The 25,735-nt window shown below is 46.8% G+C and overlaps 1 pseudogene; it reads right to left on the minus strand.

Annotated features, from left to right (window-relative positions):
* Nucleotides 1-4,797: 4,797 nt before the first annotated feature.
* The window catches only part of LOC136610188 (zinc metalloproteinase-disintegrin-like MTP4), a 63,796-nt pseudogene continuing 42,858 nt past the window's right edge, over nucleotides 4,798-25,735 (minus strand).

Raw genomic sequence — 25,735 nt, forward strand, 5'->3', positions numbered from 1 at the left:
ATGGTACAGATGTCGACTGTTTTTGTAGATGCGGAATTTGCTGTGAAAATTTCCCATGCGAACATTCCACAGCATTTCCTTTACATGTAAACATACCGTAAGTCAGCTTGAGGTGCAGAGTGGTCTTAGTAGTCATAGTGCTTCCCTATACCAGCCCCAGTAGTAATAGTGACCGCCACAGTGGCCTCAGTAGTATGTGTCCCCTATATCAGCCCTAGTGGTACTAGCGGTCCCCTAAATCAGCCCCAGCAATAATAGTGACCCTCACAGTAGCCCCAGTAGTTTTAGTGCTCCCCTGTAGAAGCCCCAGCACGAAAGTGACCCCTACAGTGGTTCAGTAGTGATAGTGCTGCCCTACCAGCAAAAATGGCCTGCTAGAAAAAGACCTGTGTCTAGGCTGAAATGTTGCGGCTATTTTTATGGAGGAATAAAAGCTTTTTTTTTTTTTGCATCCCGGTATGCTGCCTTGGACTTTACTTTTCATTTAGAGCCCCAGCAATAATAGCGACTGCCACAGTAACTCATGGAATCTTAAACTTTAATAAAACCATACCAAACCCTTATTAATAACTGACACAGACACCAATAATGGATAAAGAAGGCCGCTGTGTTTATTAAAGGGGTTGTCCCGCGCCGAAACGGGTTTTTGTTTTTTTTTAAACCCCCCCCCCCCCCCCCCCCGTTCGGCGCGAGACAACCCCGATGCAGGGGTTAAAAAAACAACCCGCACAGCGCTTACCTGAATCCCGGCGGTCCGGCGTGTTCATACTTACCTGCTGAAGATGGCCGCCGGGATCCTCTGTCTCCGTGGACCGCAGGGCTTCTGTGCGGTCCATTGCCGATTCCAGCCTCCTGATTGGCTGGAATCGGCACGTGACGGGGCGGAGCTACACGGAGCCGGCATTCTACACGAGCGGCCCCATAGAAGACTGCAGAAGACCCGGACTGCGCAAGCGCGGCTAATTTGGCCATCGGAGGGCGAAAATTAGTCGGCTCCATGGGAACGAGGACGCCAGCAACGGAGCAGGTAAGTATAAAACTTTTTATAACTTCTGTATGGCTCATAATTAATGCACAATGTACATTACAAAGTGCATTATTATGGCCATACAGAAGTGTATAGACCCACTTGCTGCCGCGGGACAACCCCTTTAATGTCGTTACAAACATTGGGGAGAAATTTAACCAATAATAACCATAACACTTCCCGTAATGTCTGTTTTACAGGCCCAAGTTTATTAACCAATCAATAACCATAACAGTTCATGTAAACACTGTCTTAGGCCGCCTGCAGATGGCCGGGTCGGATTCGGCAGCGAGAATTCTCGCCTCGGGACCCGAACCGAGCACCTGCAGAGAGCAGCGCGTACTCACCCATGCCCTGCGGCCCTGGCTCTTTCATGTGCCGGCTGCTGGGCAGCCGGTGCATGTGCAGACCGGAGCCGGCAGTGGGTGAGTGACGTTTCTGTTAACGCAATCCTATGCAGGCTTCCAGCAGAGGAGATCCCGCCGCGCAATTTCCGCCCGTCTGCAGGCGGCCTTACAGACACGGGTTTACCACCACCAAACTCTCCCCAAGTTTACCTGCCCACCCGCCTGATGCGGGCGACAATCCCCCATTAACTACCCCGCGACAAACCTAAGGGAGGGATGGCGGGATGCTGCTTTCTTTCCAGATGATGATGGCCCACATCTCTGCACCTCCATATCTCACTGCTGCTCCTCTCAGCTTGTTCCACCAGCCACTGTTGGGCCACCAGATTCTGCCTGACAACCACAGACATTTCCCGCCATTTTTCTTCAGCCAATCATCTGCTGCTGCCAGCCACTCCATCACTTGGCAGAACTCACTCTCTTCCATCTCATCTGACCCAGTAATGACCTTTGTAACATATCATGGCTAACGAGAAAACCTCCTCCATAGAGGGTGACATATCATCCATTATGTACCTAAAGCTGCCAGATTCCATGAGGCTTTCCCTCCTAACTGTCCCTGGAGCCTTACAATAGTATTAGCACTCCCCTATATCAGCCCCAGCAATAATACTGACCCCCACAGTAGCCCCACAGTATTAGCACTCCCCTATACTAGCTCCTGCAATAATTGTGACCCGCACAATAACATCAATAGTATAAGCGATCCCCTATATCAGCCACAGCAATAACAGTTACCCCCACAGAAGTCCCAATAGTATTAGCGACCCCTTATATTAGCCTCAGCAATAATAGTGACCCCATAGAGGCCTCAGTACTAATAGTGTCCCTTAAACCTCATTAGCTCTTCCTGGTCTTCACAGCGCCACTGCTCCTCTCAGCGCTGTTGCCAGCGGAAGTGTGCGGGCCCGCAGCAGCGCCTCCTCCCCTCTCCTCTCTTTTGTAACCAAAGAGGAGAGGTCAGGGGAGGGGGAAGGAGGATCCCAGATGCACACACTGCTGCCAGTGTTTGTATCCGGCCGCGGTGCTGCAGAGTGATTACCGGCCGAGGAGCTGCGGCACCTTGGCCGATAATCACTTTTAAGGGTGACCAGATGTCCTGAAAGTGGGACAAATGGGTGTCTTGCTGGAATGGGGGACACAGTGTCCCAAAGCGGGACTGTCCCGCCTAAATCAGGACATCTGGTCACCTTAGCTTATAAGATAACTAACAATAGTGTTATCTAGTGTTCCTAGTGTTCTCTGGGTTTTGTGACTATATGTATAAATAATGAAACAATTTATTAATTTGATTATTTGCATAATTTTTTTAAATTAAAAAGCAAGCAAATAATTTGCCCAACATTTCATCATGCATAAAGCTGCGGCCATCACACAACATAATTAGACTGACATCTCTCAGATGGAAAAATACTCCGACAACTAACAAACTTACAGTATAAAGTACCCAGAAGTAGTTTTTTTTCTAATATTTATGCTATAAGATGTTGACCTAAACGATCAGAAGTTCAAGGATCCAAGCAGAGGCGTAACTTGAAGCTGCTGGGCCCAAGTGCAAAATCTGGAACTGGGCCCCCAACTATAAAGCTTCATTGATAGTATTGTTTTGCAATATGGGGAAGAGAGACTTTATGGGCTCGCTAGGGTTCCTGTGCCCAGGAGCGACCGCACCCTCTGCACCCCCTGTACTTACACCAGTGGATCCAAGCACTATGCATTGTCACATGCACAAACCTTGTAGGTACATGAACTTCTTATGCATCTGTATTACCGAGCTGTCAGCACTCTGTGTGGTGCTATATGGTGGTTCTGTGAGGCACAGTATTGTCCTCTTGAGGTAAAGCTTGTAGAAGAGAGTATCTCCATAAAATAGTACAGTATGTGATGGAATATGTCACAGATTCTTTCTTTTTAGATTCTAATAGAAGTTTTTGCTCAATAATTCTATGTGCTTTCAAGTAAAATCTGAGGCAAAAATACAAATTAGGCCCACATTTTACCTGGCACCGTATTACCAATCTGTGGCACACATCCATAATACCACCATCTGCATCAGATCTAACGTGCGCATTTTCATCATACATTAAAATATTATTTTAGATGCTATTTTATACATGATTTAGATTACATAATTATAGATGTTAAATATGCATCCTGCACCTGGTGCCCAAGAGCGTGAATAAGCCTGTCTTTAACATAAAAAGGTACCACTGACACATGGTATAGGATGGGGGGCTCTGTTACATGCTTTGCATTGGTGCCCAGGAACTGTATATTACGCCTCTGATTCTAGGTGTTTAACCCTTTGCAATACAATTTTGGATTCAGGGTTTCCTAGGGGGTCTCTCTCTTTCTGCCATTATACAATGCTGCCATCTGCTGGCTAGAGCCAGTACTGTGGTATCGGACTTCCTGGAGAGGCCCCCGACAACAGAGCGGCCAGTAATATACAGTAAGAATACCCTGCTGGACGTCTTCTGACATCAGAGCTGTACACGCTTCAATCAGAATGTCTTTAGACGTCAGACAGGGGATTGGAAAGGATTAATACATCTTTGGTCCCCATTATTCCAGACAATGTGTAAATGTATGTGATTGGCTATAGCATTTACTGGTGTACGTTTTTGTATCATTGTTCTATATAGCCTAAAGGAAAGGATAAAATTGTCAATATAATGCGATCTTCAACCTTAAAAACTCCATTAGCAGTCTGTGTTTTGTATATACTGTAGCTATGATAATCCCATGTATATCATGCCTTTACTCATCAACCACAGGTCCACATCAATCACAAAGGAAATAAGCAGGATGGCTAAACTGATGAGCAGTTATAAATGCATAATGTGTAACAGATTGCGACAATATGAATATAATCCAGGAATGCATGTGTGTAAATAAACTCCTATACACAATTGCGCTACGGCCACATTAGGGTTTTCCATCTCTCTGTTCTGTTTTTGAAGCAGAGAAATGGAATTGAAATGGAAACAATCAATTCCGTTTTCTCCCCATTGTCTTCAATGGGTTTCAAAATAATGAAAGCAAACAGAAAGCTTTCAGTTTGTTTCCATTCCGTTTGGTTTCCCTTGCAACAAATAAAGCCGGCTGCAACACTATTCATTGAGTTAAGAAATAGAAACCAAATGGAACGGAAACAAACTGAATTACGTCTGCGGTCCGTTTTTTGAGAGCCCATTGAAATCAATAAGGAAAAAATGGAATTAGTTATTTCTGTTGTAATTCTGTTTGTTTGTTCCAAAAATGGAATAGAGGGAGACTGAAAGCCCTAAAGGAACCCTAATGCAATTATGAATGGGAACAAATATAGAACGTAGCATAAAATGGATCTGCATTGACACATCATTATGATCGCATTACAATATAGAAATGGTTGTCTCCAATGCCAATATCCTCGGCCCAGGAGCTCCCATGGTGTCTTCTGTAGTTGGGTTTAGGGTCCTGAAAAAGAATCAGTAAAGTGTCACAACTGGATAAAACTGGATCTCATCAAAATGTAAAAACCTAATGGTTGTGGGGATAATATGGACATCTGATTGGTGTGCCCCGCTCACTATCCCCTCTATTAGGCCATATTTATATGGCTGATAGCCCCGTCTCTGTGCTGTGTGACATGCAAGACACTGAATTTTTTAATTGTGCGTGTAGTGTGCGATCGTATACAGGTGATACCCAGATTAAACCAGCATGCTCCATTTCACTATATACAGTAAGTAATATATACCAGTGCCAGTGTGGCTTACCTGTGGGATGCAGGGCAACCCACTGGATTTAAATATGGCGTCATTAATAAGCTGTGAGCCTGCATGTTGCACTACATCATGTGGCCTGACACCCTGTATCTACTCCTCTGTGTAGGAATAAGCACTAATCAGCCGCTCCCTCTGTATAAGGAGGGCTTGTGAGTGGCTGCTCACCAGTGTCCTCACATGTGTAAGCTGCTTCTTTATTCAGCAGTCTGGCTGTCTGCATGTTGGGGATAAGTGGTGTATATACCTGCCCTCTTGCATCATTTTATCAGTAGGTATATGGACGCTTTCTGTGATTTTTTTTTTTTTTTGTCCGTTAGAATATCCTCCTTCTGTGCTTTTCACTCCTGTATACAGTGATATTGACCATGCTGGTGTAAGGACGGTTTCACATCAGCGTTGGACGCTCCGTTCACAGATCCGGCTCAATCACTGGAAGAAAAAGCTTTGCATGCAGGGCTTTTATTTTCATCCAAAAGCGGGGCAGCTGAGGGGAGAGCGGACAGACCCCATTACAGTCAATGGGGTCCGTCTGGGGTTGTTCGATTCTGTCCAGAGACAGACCCTTTCCACAGTGGGGATTTCCTTTTCCTGCTCCCCGAATAGAGCAGAAAAGTGGAATCCCCAATTCCCTGTATATAGTGATATGGAGCATGCTGGTATAATCTGGGTATCTTCTGTATATAATTATATATGTACAGCTGGTATAAGTTATACCAGCTATACATACAATATTACATGCAGTACATACCTGGTTGTACTGCATGGTCTGTGGACTCCGCTATCCTCTTCACTTTCAGTGCACCGCCAGCTGGACCAATCACGCAGCCTGCAGCGCAGTGATAGACTGCAGTTTGACCAATCACAACTACAGTCTCTCAGTAGAAGGGAGAACCGCGCCCCGGGGGAGTCTGCCGCGTGTAATTGGCTACCAGCTCTCAGGGTAGTAGTCTCTCCCATCCCCAAGTGCCACCCACAACCAACACATGGGCCACGGCGGTAAAATGACGTATGGCGGGGCATGCGGGCCCCCGTTCACTAAGGGATTGGGTCAAAATTGCAACACCTAGTGCTACGCTGTTGGTCCCAACTGTTTCTTACAGTTGACACCTGCCCGCAATAGTTTCAAAGCAGCACTGCTCATCGGAGCTGTTAACTCTTTAAATGCCACTGTGAGTTCTGACAGTAACATTTAAATGCCCCAATCGATATTCGGGGGTCCCCCACTACCCCTCGTGATTAGATCGTGGGTTGCCGTGCAATTATCATGGCAGTCGGGGTCTTGTGAAAGGCCCCAGGGCTGTCATTGCAAATTGCCTATCAAGTTATGCCTGTGGCGAGGCTTGATAGATTGCCTGTCAGATCACGGTATGAAGTAAAACTATAGTATTACATCATACTGCAGGAGCGCTCAAACCATACTAAGTTCTGTAATTAGTCTTACAAATTTTTATTAATTATTAAAAAGAAACAACAAAAACATAAAAGCTTTAAAAAGAATAATAATAGTCTTCATTTGTATATCGCCAACTTATTACGCAGCACTTCAACTTTTGCAATATTAATAATAAAAGAATCTAAAAATAATAAAACCCCAAAACATATTTATACTGACATTATACTGACCCCTAAAATAAACCTATGTCCTTTTTTTTTTTGCAGTGTGTATGCCGTAGAAACAAGACACACCCAAAGATTTCAGGGTTTTTCCATTCCACTTAGAATTTTTTTAGTACATTAAAGGGTACCATTGAAAAATACAACTGCTCCCTCGCACTCCCCCCCCCCCCCCCCGCCCCCGCATGGTGCTCAGTCGAGTAATCAGTTACTCAACAAGCCTGATGCTCGATCGAGCATCAGCCTTAAATGAGCGTGCTCACTCATCTCTATTTACTACCTAATTACATGTGTTCCTTCGTAGGTTTCATGTCTTCAATATAAATCTACATTAAAGAGAATTAAAAAACATGGGATAAAAAGGTGTGTCCAATCTTTTGACTGGTACTGTAATTTGCCAGCCCCATAGGGAGAGAGCCCAATGGAAATGATAACAATCTGTGTACAGCACTGCGGAATATGTTTGCACTATATAAACCATTAACATAAATATCTGTTTCTACAGTCTTTTAGAAAGACATAAGGGGGCGCTGTATACAGAGATATTTGACAGTAAGGGGCCCATGTACTCTGCTTCATCTTGCACAGGGACTCTGCTTTCTATATCTGTCCCTGCACACATTGTGCATATATATATATAGCAATTTTATACTTACTATTGCACTCTCCTATCACAGTACGGTGGTGCCCAGCCTTCCTTACAGCGACACTTCATCTCATGGTCACAAACCTGTAAAAGACATGGGATTAATAGGATTTACACTTAGTGTGATCACCATGCAAAGATGGGCAGATACCGAGGGCCATTGGGCTCAGAGGTGTCAAGCCAAGGGTGAAGTACTGAACACAGAAGCCACAGACCTACAGTAGTCAGGTCCACAAAATGAATACATTGTAACAAACTCCTAGCTTCTGTGTAAATAATATTGATTCAATTCATCTAGGAAGGCCCCATTCACAGCTGTGTTTGGGCTGCGTTAGGGCTTTCCGTTTCTCTGTTCCGTTTTTGGAACAGAGAAACTTAAAGGGGTTGTCCCGAGGCAGCAAGTGGGTCTATACACTTCTGCATGGCCATAATAATGCACTTTGTAATGTACATTGTGCATTAATTATGAGCCATACAGAAGTTATAAAAAGTTTTATACTTACCTGCTCCGTTGCTGGCGTCCTCGTCTCCATGGTGCCGACTAATTTTCGCCCTCCGATGGCCAAATTAGCCGCGCTTGCGCAGTCCGGGTCTTCTCCTCTTCTCTATGGGGCTCCGTGTAGCTCTGTGTAGCTCCGCCCCGTCACGTGCCGATTCCAGCCAATCAGGAGGCTGGAATCGGCAATGGACCGCACAGAAGCCCTGCGGTCCATGAAGACAGAGGATCCCGGCGGCCATCTTCAGCAGGTGAGTATGAAGACGCCGGACCGCCGGGATTCAGGTAAGCGCTGTGCGGGTGGTTTTTTTAACCCCTGCATCGGGGTTGTCTCGCGCCGAACGGGGGGGGGGGGGGGTTTAAAAAAAAAAAAACCCGTTTCGGCGCGGGACAACCCCTTTAAGTTAAATTGATCCAAGGTTTTCCTATTGAAATCAGCGATAGAAAAGAACCCAAAAATGTTTCTGATTGAATCCGTTCCGTTTGACGTCCCTGTTTTTTACAGGAACAATACTGCTGGGTTCCATCTGATTCTGTCCAGGGGTTCCTTTATTTTACGGGGGGAAAAATGGTTGCACTACTTTTTCAGCATTTATGATGAAGCCACTAGAAGAAGCAGACAGAAATCTGAACCGACTCTTACTGACAGCAAGCAGAGCTTTGTAAATAGGTGATGTATTAGACACAAAATATATCAGAAAGCTGCACAACCGCCCGGTACTCCCAGGTTCCTGAATGGATGATTTGTCCTTGTTATGCAGTGATGCTTCCATTGCTACATAACTAGGCAGATTTGTGCTACAGGACTCAGAGAAAAGAAACAGACAAATGGCAGCCATATTGGTTGTCACTACGATAATAAATAAGAGTTGAAAAGTTTGCTCTAAATTTAGACACGACTGTATTATGATGGGGAAAAAACGTACATTCCATTACAAGTGTATTCAGGACTCACCGAATGTCCGGGGCACCTGGCAGCACACATTACAGGTTGGATGGGAATTTCAGCACACAGTCCATTTATACACATCTAGAAAATGACAATTTATTCTGTGTTAGAAGCAGAAGAAATCAACCAAACAAAATCCATTAGAGGACTTGTCAGCCCTAACTTTATACACTCTTTTGACTAATTTCACACAACTGACTGCGATATCGGGCCTTGAAACATTATAGTGAAGTAGCAATCAGGGAGTGTTTCCCGTTGTTTTCAATGGGACACCTCACATTGCATTCGATGGCATGCCCGAAAATAGGACATGCCATGATTTTTAGCCCGCGTTGCAGAAAAAAAAATCACTCAGGTGTATGACCCCATTCAAATAATAGGGATCATATTTGTGCATCACCCAATGCACGAATCTCACACGAGATTCTCGGGCATGTGAAACCGACCTCATTGTCTACTTAAAATACCATATAGTTGACAAAAAACAGAACTGACAAAATTAACATCCATCAGGGTACAAATCGTGTATTTGCATTTTTGTACCTTACAGATTGTAATCTACTGTTAGCCCTATAAGCTAGGCACAGGATAGGAGATAACTTTAAGGCTGCATTCAGACGAACGTATATCAGCTCGGTTTTCTCGCCGAGCCGATATACGTCGTCCTCATCTGCAGGGGGGGGGGAGGATGGAAGAGCTGAGAGCAGGAACTGAGCTCCCGCCCCCTCTCTGCGCTATTTGCAATGGGGAGAGGCGGGACTGGGGCGTGGCTAATTCTCGGAACTTAGCCCCACCCCCGTCCCACCTCCTTTCATTGCAAATAATGCAGAGGGGCAGAGAGGAGGCAGAGAGGAGGCAGAGAGGGGGCGGGAGCTCAGTTCCTGCTCCTGGCTCTTCCATCCTCCTCCCCTGCAAATGAGGACGACGTATATCGGCTCGGCGTGAAAACCGAGCCGATATACGTTCGTGTGAATGCAGCCTAAAACCTTATGATCGATCCAATTGCTGGAACCCCCAACAATCCTGAAAACGTGGGTCTGATCAGCTCCCGAATGAATAAAGAAGAGGTCACATGGGTGCGCTGCCACTCCATTAATTTCAATGATAGTACGGGAGATAGCCAAAATCCTCTGCTCCATTCATTTGGGAACTGATCAGACCCTCATTCTTGGAATTGGTGGAGGTCCCAGGAGTTGGATTCCCACCCCATAAAGCTATTCCCTATCATGTAGATATGGAATAACTATATAACTTGGTACAACCCCTTTAAGGTAAATGCCCTCATGAACACCATTTTCTGAGCTGATTAATATCTTTATAGTATTTGGAGCTGCATATTTCTAATACGGAGCTCCAAATCTACATGGAATTAAAGTTAAATAATATTACTATAGATGCCTTCTCTAAAACTCCTTACCTCCTCCTAGGGATGCTAACAAGCAGACAGAAAATTAACATTTAAAGGGGTTATCCAGACTTTAAAACTCGATGGCCTAACCTCAGGACAGGCAGTCAATAACTGATCAATGGGGGTTCAGACAGGACCAATGCCAATCAGCTGATTGAAGGGGCTGCGATACTCATCCGAGTGCTACTGCCACTTCAATGTTTACTTGGTGAGCTATCCTGTTAGAACAGCTGCTATATAAAAAACAGAGCCACCACTTCTCTCTCTCCCTCCCCGCTTCTTTCTTGTCTCTTCTCTCTCCCTCTCCCTTCCCCCTAACTCCCTCCCACTGAAAGCAATGGGAGAGCTCCACGATCTTCTGCTGCGGCTGGGGAAATCCTTTGGTGATGCAAGGTTGTTTTCACATGAAAAAGCCTTGCATCCAAAGTGCTTTCACATGGTGGAAAGTGCGATATTGGCCCGTGAATCACAGCCCGCTTTTGCCCTCACACGTGTGAAACCACCTCACTATCTCCTCCTCACCACTGGCATCTCGAACTGCTAAGCAACACTTCACTCTCCCCAGCGACTCTCCTCACAGGTCACTCCATGTATCAAACTCAAATTTTAGGATTTTACGGCAGTGGTGAGACTATGTCACTAATCTAATGACACCAAAATCATCCACCTGAGGTCAGGCAAAGGGATTAACGTGTGGTGTAAGAAAAAGCCTGTAGGCTTTGTTATATTAGATGGGGCAAGACTACAGTATTCAGAATAGCTGCCATAAAAATATGGCATTCTGAGTATTAACAGGATCCTACTCCAATGTATATAACACTGAATTGGTCGAAGCACTCGGACGAATGCCGCAGCCCCTTAAATCAGCTGACTGGCAGGGATCCAGGGCTGTAAACCCCCAATTAGATCCTGAGGACAGGCAATCAATCTCTAAATCTTGGACCCTAAATGTGTAAAGGGGGTTTCCAATTACACACCCAGAAAATGGATCACATTGCTGACCACATCCTCGCACTTCATAGCTATCAGTACTGGAATGTAGAACACTTACTCCCCAAATTCCACATTTTGTTCCACTCTTCACTAATACTTCTGGGAAAAGAGTTTTACATCCTGAGATACCGTAAGAATTAAATCCGTTAATGATGGGTTGTCTTCTGCCTCCAGAGCAGTACAAAGCTCCACACTGACTGAACCTGAAAATATAGCAACACCAATAAATAAGAATGGTTTACTGTTATATACAGCATGATTTATCATGTATTTGTAATCCGCATACAATACATACCGAGACCAGGGGCAGCTGTTTCGGATAGTTTCATAGTAGGAGTCCTTTGATGGCACAGACCCTGGGTTATGGACAAGTCAAAAGTACACATTTAAAAAAAGGCAAAATAAAAATCCTGTGACATAAAACTAAAATATCCTCCTCTGAAAAGATATAAGCATCTAATGTTCATCTATATCTTTATAATCTATAGGTACCACTAACCATTAGGGTGGCCTAAAAAAACTCAACTTTCAACTACAAAGCAAGACACCTTCTAATTTCTTTTCCTTTTAACAAAACTTTGGGCAGAGTTTCAGGTTCTTATGTGTACGATAAGGTTGTGCTCGAAGACCATACATTTTCAGACTTTTTACTAATGACGAAGAAGAAAAACAACTGTTGCTTCAAGTCGTGGAAGCAAATCGCAAGGCTGCTCCAACACAGATGCCCAAGAGGTCTGCTGTCAGTGCTGCTGGAGTAAAAGGAAGGAGCAGCGCCATATGCCGCTATCGGAAAACTACAATAGAAGCATTGACAGACTTTGTTTACTGAGCTGTGGCCAAACTTAAGCAACAATTGTAAGTAGAGACCGGTCTCTAAGATAGGAGTACACTATGCACACTTAAAAGCAACTAAGACTGAACTTTAACTTCGAAGTGGTTGACCATCATTATTTTAAACTTGGAACCTTTGCTTCCATTGTTCATCCTCTTATGTAGTGGAGAGTGCTACCCAAGAAGCGTGGGGTACAAAAAATACTAATAAAGTCCACACTATTGGACTCTAAAGATTGAGAGAAAAATTCACTGAAAAGCACCCAAAAATGGATGAATTTATTTATAGTGTTATTAAAATATAACTTTTATTACAAATTTTCATTTAAAATAAGGTGTGACACACTACCTATAACTCAGCACACTCCGGGGACTAGACAGACACTAAAAAAACAAACAAAGAACAGAAAGAAGGGGACAGACAAGGAAACTAAAGGGATAAAGTGTGTTTCAGACACTATGTCAAGAGATCATACGTTTTTTCTTTCCTCATAAGTTGCCACTGGTTGGTGATTCTCATACGTTGGTATTCACCAATTTGAGACCTCCAGTGGCCTATGCTTTTAGGGGCCTTGTTCTGATGATTAGCATACAATCCTCCAATCAGAGACAGTAAACACTTATATTGCCTCTATGTGAAGGACCATTGTCCCAATCTCGTTGTTACTGTCTCATAATAAATTAAAGATGATGATCAATTATATCCCTTTAAATCCAATAGTGATATCTGTATATATCTCATCTGAGGGCTGAATACCATCAGCAATTGTGTCACTTCAATCACAACGTGACCAATTTATATATATCATCCAAAGGCTGAATATGATCAATAATTGAGTCACTTTTCACTTTTATCGACGCGTTTCTTCGGCCCTGATACGATAGTTGAACCGATTCACCAGGATCAAAAGGGGTGAATAGTCTAAGTAAATTCGTGTTAGGAATCTTTGTTGAGTAGTTCCTAAAGTTTATATCGTGTAAATGTACTTTGTTGGTGATTATTACAGTATCCTGCTGAGGATGTATTAATCAGCGCTGCTGGAATGGTAAAGCCACTGCTCTTCTTTATAAGTACATTGAGTGGTTATTATAGTATCCTACTGAGGATATATCAGCGCTCTTAGGCTGCATTCAGACGAACGTATATTGGCTCGGTTTTCACGCCGAGCCGATATACGTTATCCTCGTGTGCAGGGGGGGGGGGGAGGATGGAAGAGCCAGGAGGAGGAACTGAGCTCCCGCCCCCTCTCTGCCCATCTGCACTATTTGCAATGGGGAGAGGCTGGCTGGGCCGGGGCTAAGTTCTGAGAATCAGCCCCACCCCGGCCCAGCTCTCCCCATTGCAAATAGTGCAGAGGGGCGGAGAGGAGGCAGTGAGGGGGCGGGAGCTCAGTTCCTGCTCCTGGCTCTTCCATCCCCCCCCCCCCTGCACACGAGGACAACGTATATCGGCTTGGCGTGAAAACCGAGCCGATATACGTTCGTGGGAATGCACCCTTAGGATGATAATGCCTCTGCTCTTACTTATGGTTACATTGAGTAGCTCTTGGTTCAGAGCTCATGATACACAGCTGCCTGGTGTAATGCTGATGGATATGAGGGTAGAGATAGATTACATGTATATCCCCTCTCCAAACAGTTGTAGTCAGTGGTGGACTTCGTTAAGATCAATGATTTACGTGAAGTATGATGACTACGTTCTCATTTCCATCAATTAAAATAGTAATGTTATAAAGTCCACAAAGATATGAATGTTATGCTGTTTTATGCAGCAGTAATAGAATGCTCCAGAAAGTTATACCTCAAGATTCCCAGATATGTACTTTAAGATAACACACATGCCACCCTAGAGGGCTTTGATAATTAGTCCCTCATTCCTTACAGGCAAAGTTGTGTTAGCTTAGTTGGAATTCTATTTTGTATCACTAATAGAGATGAGCGAGCACCAAAATGCTCGGGTGCTCGTTACTCGGGACGAACTTTTCGCGATGCTCGAGGGTTCGTTTCGAGTAACGAACCCCATTGAAGTCAATGGGCGACCGGAGCATTTTTGTATATCGCCGATGCTCGCTAAGGTTTTCATTTGTGAAAATCTGGGCAATTCAAGAAAGTGATGGGAACGACACAGAAACGGATAGGGCAGGCGAGGGGCTACATGTTGGGCTGCATCTCAAGTTCCCAGGTCCCACTATTAAGCCACAATAGCGGCAAGAGTGGGCCCCCCCCCCCCCCTCCCAACAACTTTTACTTCTGAAAAGCCCTCATTAGCAATGCATACCTTAGCTAAGCACCACACTACCTCCAACAAAGCACAATCACTGCCTGCATGACACTCCGCTGCCACTTCTACTGGGTTACATGCTGCCCAACCCCCCCCCCCCCACGACCCAGTGTCCACAGCGCACACCAAACTGTCCCTGCCCAGCCTTCAGCTGCCCTCATGCCACGCCACCCTCATGTCTATTTATAAGTGCGTCTGCCAGAGGAAAAGCAGGCACACACTGCAGAGGGTTGGCACAGCTAGGCAGCGACCCTTTTTAAAAGGGGCAGGGCGATAGTCCACAATGCTGTACAGAAGCAATGAGAAATCCAATCCTGTGCCACCTCCATCTGGAGCTGCACACGTGGGCATAGCAATGGGGAACCTATGTGCCACACACTATTCATTCTGTCAAGGTGTCTGCATGCCCCAGTCAGACCGCGGTTTTTTATAAATAGTCACAGGCAGGTACAACTCCGCAATGGGAATTCCGTGTGCACCCACAGCATGGGTGGCTTCCTGGAACCCACCGGCTGTACATAAACGAATCCCACTGCAGTGCCCATCACAGCTGAGGTAACGTCCGATTAAATGCAGGTGGGCTTCGGCCCACACTGCATGCCCCAGTCAGACTGGGGTTCTTTAGAAGTGGACACATGTAGTTACAACTCCCTGTGGACCCACAGCATGGGTGGGTGCCAGGAAGCCACCGGCGGTACATAAATATATCCCATTGCATTGCCCATCACAGCTGAGGTAATGTCGTGCTTAATGCAGGTGGGCTTCGGCCCACACTGCATGCCCCAGTCAGACTGGGGTTCTTTAGAAGTAGACACATGCAGTTACAACTCCCTGTGGACCCACAGCATGGGTGGGTGCCAGGAAGCCACCGGCGGTACATAAATATATCCCATTGCATTGCCCATCACAGCTGAGGTAACGTCCGATTAAATGCAGGTGGGCTTCGGCCCACACTGCATGCCCCAGTCAGACTGGGGTCCTTTAGAAGTGGACACATGCAGTTACAACTCCCTGTGGACCGACAGCATGGGTGGGTGCCAGGAAGCCACCGGCGGTACATAAATATATCCCATTGCATTGCCCATCACAGCTGAGGTAATGTCGTGCTTAATGCAGGTGGGCTTCGGCCCACACTGCATGCCCCAGTCAGACTGGGGTTCTTTAGAAGTAGACACATGCAGTTACAACTCCCTGTGGACCCACAGCATGGGTGGGTGCCAGGAAGCCACCGGCGGTACATAAATATATCCCATTGCATTGCCCATCACAGCTGAGGTAACGTCCGATTAAATGCAGGTGGGCTTCGGCCCACACTGCATGCCCCAGTCAGACTGGGGTCCTTTAGAAGTGGACACATGCAGTTACAACTCCCTGTGGACCGACAGCATGGGTGGGTGCCAGGAAGCCACCGGCGGTACATAAATATATCCCATTGCATTGCCCATCACAGCTGAGGTAATGTCGTGCTTAATGCAGGTGGGCTTCGGCCCACACTGCATGCCCCAGTCAGAATGGGGTTCTTTAGAAGTGGACACATGCAGTTACAACTCCCTGTGGACCCACGGCATGGGTGGGTGCCAGGAAGCCACCGGCGGTACATAAATATATACCATTGCATTGCCCATCACTGCTGAGGTAATGTTGTGCTTAATGCAGGTGGGCTTCGGCCCACACTGCATGCCCCAGTCAGACTGGGGTTCTTTAGAAGTGGACACATGCAGTTACAACTCCCTGTGGACCCACGGCATGGGTGGCTCCCTGGAACCCACCGGCGGTACATAAATATATCCCATTGCAGTGCCCAACACAGCTGATGTAACGTCAGCTGTAATGCAGGTGGGCTAAAAATTCATTTGATTACACTGTAGGCGAGGGCTCCCAAAAATTGGTGTACCAAGAGTACTAATGTACATCAGAAAAATTGCCCATGCCCAACCAAGAGGGCAGGTGAAATCCATTAATCGCTTTGGTTAATGTGGCTTAATTGGTAACTAGGCCTGGAGGCAGCCCAGTTAAAATAAAAATTGGTTGAGGTGAAAGTTTCAATGCTTTAATGAGCATTGAAACGTATAAAAATTGTTTAGAAAAATTATATGACTGAGCCTTGTGGGCCTAAGAAAAATTGCCTGTTCGGCGTGATTATGTGAGGTTTCAGGAGGAGGAGCAGGAGGGGGAGGAGGAATATTATACACAGATTGATGAAGCAAAAAGGTCCCCGTTTTTGATGGTGATAGAGAACGATGCTTCCATCCGCGGGTGCAGCCTACGTATTGCTTAGGTATCGCTGCTGTCCGCTGGTGAAGAAGAGAAGTCTGGGGAAATCCAGGCTTTGTTCATCTTGATGAGTGTAAGCCTGTCGGCACTGTCGGTTGACAGGTGGGTACGCTTATCCGTGATGATTCCCCCAGCCACACTAAACACACTCTCTGACAAGACGCTAGTCGCAGGACAAGCAAGCACCTCCAGGGCATACAGCGCGAGTTCAGGCCACGTGTCCAGCTTCGACACCCAGTAGTTGTAGGGGGCAGAGGCGTCACCGAGGACGGTCGTGCGATCGGCTACGTACTCCCTCACCATCCTTTTACAGTGCTCCCGCCAACTCAGCCCTCACTGGGGACCGGTGACACAGTCTTGCTGGGGAGCCAGAAAGCTGGCAAAGGCCTTGGATAATGGTCCCCTGCCTGCGCTGTACATGCTGCCTGATCTCTGCGCCTCCCCTGCTACCTGGCCCTCGGAACTGCGCCTTCGGCCACTAGCGCTGTCGGATGGGAAGTTTACCATCAGTTTGTCCACCAGCACCCTGTGGTATAGCATCATTCTGGAACCCCTTTCCTCTTCGGGAATGAGAGTGGAAAGGTTCTCCTTATACCGTGGGTCGAGCAGTGTGTACACCCAGTAATCCGTAGTGGCCAGAATGCGTGTAACGTGAGAGTGACGAGAAAGGCATCCTAACATGAAGTCAGCCATGTGTGCTGGGGTACCTGTACGCAACACATGGCTGTCCTCACTCGGAAGATCACTTTCAGGATCCTCCTCCTCCTCCTCCTCCTCCTCCTCTGGCCATACACGCTGAAAGGATGACAGGCAAGCAGCATGTGTACCCTCAGCAGTGGGCGAAGCTGTCTCTTCCCCCTCCTTCTCATGCTCCTCCTCCTCCTCCTCTGGCCATACACGCTGAAAGGATGACAGGCAAGTAGCATGTGTACCCTCAGCAGTGGGCCAAGCTGTCTCTTCCCCCTCCTCCTCATGCTCCTCCCCCTCCTCCTCCTCCTCCTCAACGCACTGAGATATAGACATGAGGGTGCTCTGACTATCCAGCGACATACTGTCTTCCCCCGCCTCCGTTTCCGAGTGCAAAGCGTCTGCCTTTATGCTTTGCAGGGAACTTCTCAAGAGGCATAGCAGAGGAATGGTGATGCTAATGATTGCAGCATCCCCGCTCAGCATCTGGGTAGACTCCTCAAAGTTTCCAAGGACCTGGCAGATGGCTGCCAACCAGGCCCAATCTTCTGTAAATAATTGAGGAGGCTGACTCCCACTACGCCGCCCATGTTGGAGTTGGTATTCCGCAATAGCTCTACGCTGCTCATAGAGCCTGGCCAACATGTGGAGCGTAGAGTTCCACTGTGTGGGCACGTTGCACAGCAATCGGTGCACTGGCAGATGAAACCGATGTTGCAGGGTCCGCAGGGTGGCAGCGTCCGTCTTGGAGTTGTGGAAATGTGCGCTGACCCGGCGCACCTTTCCGAGCAGGTATGACAAGTGTGGGTAGCTTTTAAGAAAGCGCTGAAACACCAAATTAAAGACATGGGCCAGGCATGGCACGTGCGTGAGGCTGCCGAGCTGCCGAGCCGCCACCAGGTTACGGCCGTTGTCACACACGACCATGCCCGGTTGGAGGCTCAGCGGCGCAAGCCAGCGGTCGGTCTGCTCTGTCAGACCCTGCAGGAGTTCGTGGGCCGTCTGCCTCTTCTCTCCTAAGCTGAGTAGTTTCAGCACGGCCTACTGACGCTTGCTCACCGCTGTGCTGCCACGCCGCGCGACACCGACTGCTGGCAACGTGCTGCTGCTGACACATCTTGATTGCGAGACAGAGGTTGCGTAGGAGGAGGAGGAGGGTGGTTTAGTGGAGGAAGCATACACCGCCGCAGATACCACCACCGAGCTGGGGCACGCAATTCTGGGGGTGGGTAGGACGTGAGCGGTCCCAGGCTCTGACTCTGTCCCAGCCTCGCCACACCATTGAGCACCTTGACCTCTGCAGGGTGGCATGGCGCGAGGGGGTGCTTTGGGAAACATTTGGTGGATTATTCGGTCTGGCCCTGCCTCTACCCCTGGCCACCGCACTGGCTCGGCCTGTGCCCACACCCTGACTTGGGCCTCCGCGTCCTCGCCCGTGTCCACGTCCTATAGGCCTACCCCTACCCCTCAGCATGGTGTATTACCAGTAGTGCAGAAACAGAACGCTGTAATTAAATGTGCCGCTTATTGGCCTGTGGTTGGAGGCTAACTTCGCTTACGGAACGCCAGGAAATAATTTGGAGGACTACTACACCCAGCAGAGACCCAGAACACTGAGGACAGTCACAGGCAGCCCAAATAGATTTTTTTCCCCAAATGTTTTTGCAAAGGCCCACTGCCTATATTCAATCAATATGTCTTCTGTCCCTGCCTCACCGCTACTGGCCCTGGAGTATGTCAAAGAACTGCAGAGTGTTGCACTGTGGACTGCAATACAGCGGTGATTTAACAGCCCAGACAGAGCCAGGAAATAATTTTGCGCAAGCCTGCTGTAACACTTAGCTGGCTGCGTATGAATTTGGAGGACTACTACACCCAGCAGAGACCCAGAACACTGAGGACAGTCACAGGCAACCCAAATAGATTTTTTTCCCCAAATGTTTTTGCAAAGGCCCACTGCCTATATTCAATCAATATGTCTTCTGTCCCTGCCTCACCGCTACTGGCCCTGGAGTATGTCAAAGAACTGCAGAGTGTTGCACTGTGGACTGCAATACAGCGGTGATTTAACAGCCCAGACAGAGCCAGGAAATAATTTTGCGCAAGCCTGCTGTAACACTTAGCTGGCTGCGTATGAATTTGGAGGACTACTACACCCAGCAGAGACCCAGAACACTGAGGACAGTCACAGGCAACCCAAATAGATTTTTTTCCCCAAATGTTTTTGCAAAGGCCCACTGCCTATATTCAATCAATATGTCTTCTGTCCCTGCCTCACCGCTACTGGCCCTGGAGTATGTCAAAGAACTGCAGAGTGTTGCATTGTGGACTGCAATACAGCAGTGATTTAACAGCCCAGACAGAGCCAGGAAATAATTTTGCGCAAGCCTGCTGTAACACTTAGCTGGCTGCGTATGAATTTGGAGGACTACTACACCCAGCAGAGACCCAGAACACTGAAGACAGTCACAGGCAGCCCAAATAGATTTTTTTCCCCAAATGTTTTTGCAAAGGCCCACTGCCTATATTCAATCAATATGTCTTCTGTCCCTGCCTCACAATATATGTCTTCTGTCCCTGCCTAACCACCACTTCTGGCCCTGGAGTATTACTGCAGGGCGCAATGCTCTGCACGGCCGATATACCAAAAAAAAAAATGTGCAACACTGCAAAAAGCAGCCTCCACAGTACTGCACAGGGTTAGATGTGGCCCTAAGAAGGACCGTTGGGGTTCTTGAAGCCTAAAATACTCCTAACACTCTCCCTATAGCAGCTCCGGCACCAACAGCACTTTCCCTCCTCTATGTCAGAATGCATCTGTGGCGAGCCGCGGGAGGGGCCGATTTTTATACTCGGGTGACACCTGATCTCGCCAGCCACTCACTGCAGGGGGGTGGTATAGGGCTTGAACATCGCAGGGGGAAGTTGTAATGCCTTCCCTGTCTTTCTATTGGCCAGAAAAGCGCGCTAACGTCTCAGAGATGAAAGTGAAAGAAACTCGAACATCGCGTGGTGCTCGTTTCGAATAACGAGCATCTCGAACACGCTAATACTCGAACGAGCGTCAAGCTCGGACGAGTACGTTCGCTCATCTCTAATCACTAACTATTAAGAACAAACGCCTGTTAGTGGCTGTCAACGTTTTCTCAGCCTTAACTGTAGACACTGCACCAGCACTAACAAACTGACAACTGCACACCAGGACACACAAGCCCCTACTGATATCCTTGGTAGGATCTGCACCAGGCTTCCCTTAAAAAGAGACAACTCCGCCCCTCGTGTAAGGTGATTCGCTCTGTCATTAGCCTATGAGGGCTCAGTAGAGGGTCGAGCCCCTTCCTTCCTAGTCTCATGCGGTTCTCTGACTCTATTGGAGAAAAGCCGCACACGTGCAGTGGAGTCCATTCAGTCATTTCTCCAGATGCCCCCTTCCTCGCTGATCTCGCGATGCTTGGCAAGCTATTGGAAGAAGCCGCGCACGCGCAATGCAGTCCATTAGGGATTTAATCATATCTGCCTCCAGGAGGAACCCTCCTTGGTCGTCTCGCGATGTCATCGTATTGGCTGGACATTCCCACGCACACGCGGTGGGAACCATTCAGGACTTTGTCATTTGGTGCTTCTGAATTTCAACTAGATGACTGCGGCTGCGCGATTCCACCGCGAACAGCCGCAGACAAGCCACACAGATGACATCCAATACAGACTGTGAATATGAAGGTGGGGTCATCATTGCTAGAGAGTGTGAAAGAAAAAAAGAAAAAAATGCAGCTGGGGAAGGGAACACTCACCCTATAGTTTCTGGGCGCTAGGTATAACAAAGATACAGGGATGTACAGTTATGGGAGACTGTCCATCAGTGGTTCTCAATATTTTATATGAGGGAGCATATATTATCATATAACGTGTAGATTATAGGATAGAGTTATTCTGTCCAAAAAAGGCCCATATGCGCGGTGTGTACTGGGAGAATCTCTCAGATGAAAGATGGCAACATTTGTTCCTATTTTCCATATTAATCATAAGGGAAAAGAGATGTGCTCACGTGTATTGCCATAATTCCTAGGGAAAATGTGTTACCTACGACTTTCATTAATCCATTTCTAGTATCTTATATTCCTTCTCCCATACTACCCATAGGTCAACATATTTATTCAGAGATGTATCCAGGCTTCCTCCTATCTCCAAACAAGTCATAACGGGATGGTAATAGTGTGTATAGGAGTTTAACCGCACATCGGACGACTGAGTATCCCCATTGGTCTTGTCGTCATATAAATGACATGGATGACAAAGACTCATTAAGCCCCTCAGGTGCAATTGTTCTCAGTCGGTCTATCCATCTTGTTTCTTTTTGCAGGAGCTTGCGATCTACATCACCTCCCCGGCCATAAGGTCTCATTATTTCGATACCTTTAAATTTTAAGACACGTGGATTCCCATTATGGATCTCATGTACATGGTTTGCCAAGCTAGTTTTTTTGTTTCTGTTTACATGGCCCACATGGGCCAGCACTCTTCTCCTGAGCTGCTGCATTGTTTTGCCCACCAAATTCGGGGGGCCGGTGCGGGTGACAGGTGAGTTGCGGCAGGAAGCGGGGGGTAGCAGGGGGGAGAGAGGGAGAGAGAGCTCTCCCCTCCGTTCCTGCCCACTCCCCGCCCCCCCCCCCCCCCCCCAGCCCCAGAATCTTTAGAGACGAGCGGGAAGATAGTCGGCTAAGGCACTACTCGCTCGAGTAATGTGCCTTAGCGAGTATACTCGCTCATCTCTAGTTAGGAACCCAACAGTATGTTCAGACTATATAACAGCACAAGGGTGTTTGCAAAGCACGTGCACTCACGTGAGTGTTAGTAATTTATTTAAGGCAATGGTTTCCTGTCACATGGGCGACACAGCATCGCCGCAAGAAAATTGCAGCGATATCGCATAGCTGGTCCGTGCGATATCGCTGCAGTTTCTCTCAATGATACCGCGATTTTGTAGCATCACATGCGAGGATTTTCGGTGGGGACTTGAAATATAAGCCCTACCCCGAAAATAAGCCCTTGCTGCAGAAAAAAAAAGTATACATCACCTTAGAAGCTCTGTCCAGGGCTCCGTTGCATCTTCTCCCCGCTCCTCAGCACTGGTTTTCATCTCTTCTGGCTGGGGATTGAAGAATCCCTGCCTCCTGAAAGCGCTGGCTGTGACAGCCAGCGTTCGAAGAATGGCTGTGATTGGTTCATCGAACGCTGGTTGTGATTGGCTAAGCGTCAGCCAGTCTGAGGCAGCGCTTCCAGGAGGTGGGGATTTTTCAATCCCGGGCCAGAAGAGATGAAGGAGAATAGTGCTGGGGAGAAGACATGCCAGAGATGCTAGTACTTCTAAGGGGATGTATACTTTTTTTTCCCTGCAGCTGGGGCTTAGTTTAGGGCTTTGACAGTAGGATTTCCTACTGTCAAAGTTGCATCGCACGAAAACCGTGTGCATATCACAGGACCGGATAGCGAGGTTTTTGTGTCAAGATGTCGCATGCTACAAAACATCGCACATATGAATTAACCCATAGGAAAGCATGGGCTTCACATACATGTGATTTGTAACATTGTAGCAACGCAAGAAAATCGCGCGACTTGGTCGCCTTATATGAACAAGGCCTGAAGGGCGCTTTCACATGACAGTTTTTGTGTTCATTTTTTTTTTTTGCGACGGACAGCACATCCACAGCACAGAGTAGAAAACTGCGGACAGGTAGGCTGGGGTCACCAGCCAGGCAAAGGGTCTTATTCCAACCCATCCGTGTGCAGGTGGCCTTCGGGTGACTACCCACTAGCGTTTACGAATTTGCTGCATTTTTTTCCCAGGTGTCTATGGGGCTTTCTAATGTTAAAAACGCATCGTGGCAAAATCTCACTTTTTTTTACATTACAAGTCCCATAGACCCCTAGAGAAAAAAAAAACGCTGCAAATTTCGCAGTGAAAAAAAAACTGTAGTGGGTAGTCACCCTTCCTTGCTTTTCAAAGCAGGATAAATTCCACATCCTTTGGCTCTTAGTCCAGGTCCCTCTCTCTGGACCTCTCTCTAGCTTTTAGCTCACTTTCTCCCCTGAACGTGGCAGAAACCAATATCTTTATCCTACTTCCTGCCCCACCTATGGGTGTTTTTCCTTGTCTCAGGCACCACAATGCCTGTCTGTCGCCCCCTACGGAATCGTCGACTTCACCCAAGTAACAGCCCTCCCCTCCCTGAGCGTTACGTAGACCCGGCCAGCAATGGTGATACAGCATATGGCGGGGCCCTGTGGGCCCCCTTTCGCTAAGGGGTCAGATTGCAATTGTAACCCCTGCGACCACTAGCAGTACGCCACCCCTGTACAGTACTATTGTTTTTGAAGTTGTGGGTGCTAAGCCTGATAGAGAGAGATGGTAAATGTATTAGCGAGTGGTCAGACCACCAGGGTTTATGTGTGTTGAACAACTATGAGGTGTAAATGTCTGCTGTCAAGCAAGACAGTGTTGAAGTGAACTTCTTCATGTGCCAGTCACTGTAAGCCAGAGATAGCAATTTCTGTAAGCTGACATCCCCACGTTGACACATGTGCTATAAGTGCCAGTAACGTTATTTCTCTCCTCTATTTCTCCTTGCGACTACCCGTAGATGATGTTTCGCCCTTATAGAAGCTCCTGTCACAGTGAGACCCTTGTGAGACTGATGATGTATAGTTTACCTGCTCCCCAGTACGTTTCACACTGGTTCCTAAGGGTGGGACATGTCCCATAATAGCAATAACCCTCTCCGTTGTTGCAAGGAGATCCATTCATTTGAAAGCAATCAGAGGGACAGGTGGCAGATCTCCCATCACAAAAATCGGTCAAATCACATTCGTCTTTGGCAGGTCTACACACAGAACCTGCTGACTTCAGCTGTGGAAACAATCATTAAACAAAGGTTATTATATTATTCACATCCCATTTGTGAATATTTCCTTGCATATGTGATTTTCTTCTGACAATCCAAGTTTAAGTAATGTTTCATGTTATGAAATCTTTCATAAAGTATGTCATCCTACTCAGGACCCCTCTATTATCTTAATGGGGTTGTCTCACAAGAACAAAGCCTGTTCATATCAATAGAGTTGTCTTCAGGAGAAAACCCCTTTAATTACCTCATATGCTGTATAGGTATAAGGATATCATCAGTAGTAATATATATATTTATCTAATTTCTTTAACTTTCATGGCACTTCAATCTCTGATGGCGATTTTCACACAGGTGAAAAATGTGAAATCCTAATTGCAGCCTATGGCTATGGATTTGGTCAGATGTTGCTGCAATGGTTACTGTTTTAACATCATGTCACTTTTTGGTTAAACATTTGTGCTGGTTGATTTCTTCATATATCTTCCCGCTGCTTATTTCTGATACAAACCTCCAAATCCCCTGCAGTGATGCAATACTACTAATGTACAATACCTCTGAAATCCAACTCACCCGACAGTTTGAACAGCATGTGTCCTCCTCCAAGCACTGGGCTCCTTGTTTCAGTTTGCAGGTGGCAGCATCACAGCACTGGTCAGTACATTCCTGCAATGTCAAGGAGATAGATGGTTATCCCTCCAGCCAAAAGCCCATCCATGTAGGAGTCATCTCAATACGCCGATCCCAATCCCAAATAAATGGGGAGGGTTAGGGAAAAACCTGTCGACCTACCCTGTAAAAACTTTGCCTTGAAAACCCTATGAAAGAGCTCTTAAATGATTCAGACATGATATCTGATGGCAGGCCCTGCAGACCAAAATAGTCGGGGTTTTCCTCATGATGCAACTGGAGAAAAGCTCTCGGGAAGCCCAGCTGCTGATGCACCTCATGATAAAAGGAAAGGACTGCACTGTACCAAAGCTCACATACTAGCATCATGGAAACACATAAAGACAAGACTTAACATTGATATTTTGGAATTAGTGAATTGCACTGGACAGGTAATGGATATTTTCAGTCCGATGACTTCCCATTGCACTATGCCGGACATGAGGAAATCAAGAGGAATAGAGTAGCCTTTATTACAAACAAGCAGACCTCAAAGGCAGTAGAAAGTTTTAGAACAATTAGCGACCGTATCATTGCTATCTGGATACGTAGTAAGCCAGTGAATATCTCAATCTTACAGGTCTATGCCCCAACGACTGATGCCAATGAGTAAACCTTTAAAGATTTTTATGTCGACGTCCAGGAAATGCTAAAAAAGTGCCAAGGAAGGACATCCTTTACATTATGGGCGACTTCAATTCCAAAGTCGGCAGCCAGCCAGAAGCAATCATCAAAGGGAGATTGGGGCTTGGTGAAAAACATGAAGCCGGTGATCGCCTGGTAC

This window comes from Eleutherodactylus coqui, chromosome 2 (assembly GCF_035609145.1).
Source record: "Eleutherodactylus coqui strain aEleCoq1 chromosome 2, aEleCoq1.hap1, whole genome shotgun sequence".
Lineage (NCBI taxonomy): Eukaryota > Metazoa > Chordata > Amphibia > Anura > Eleutherodactylidae > Eleutherodactylus > Eleutherodactylus coqui.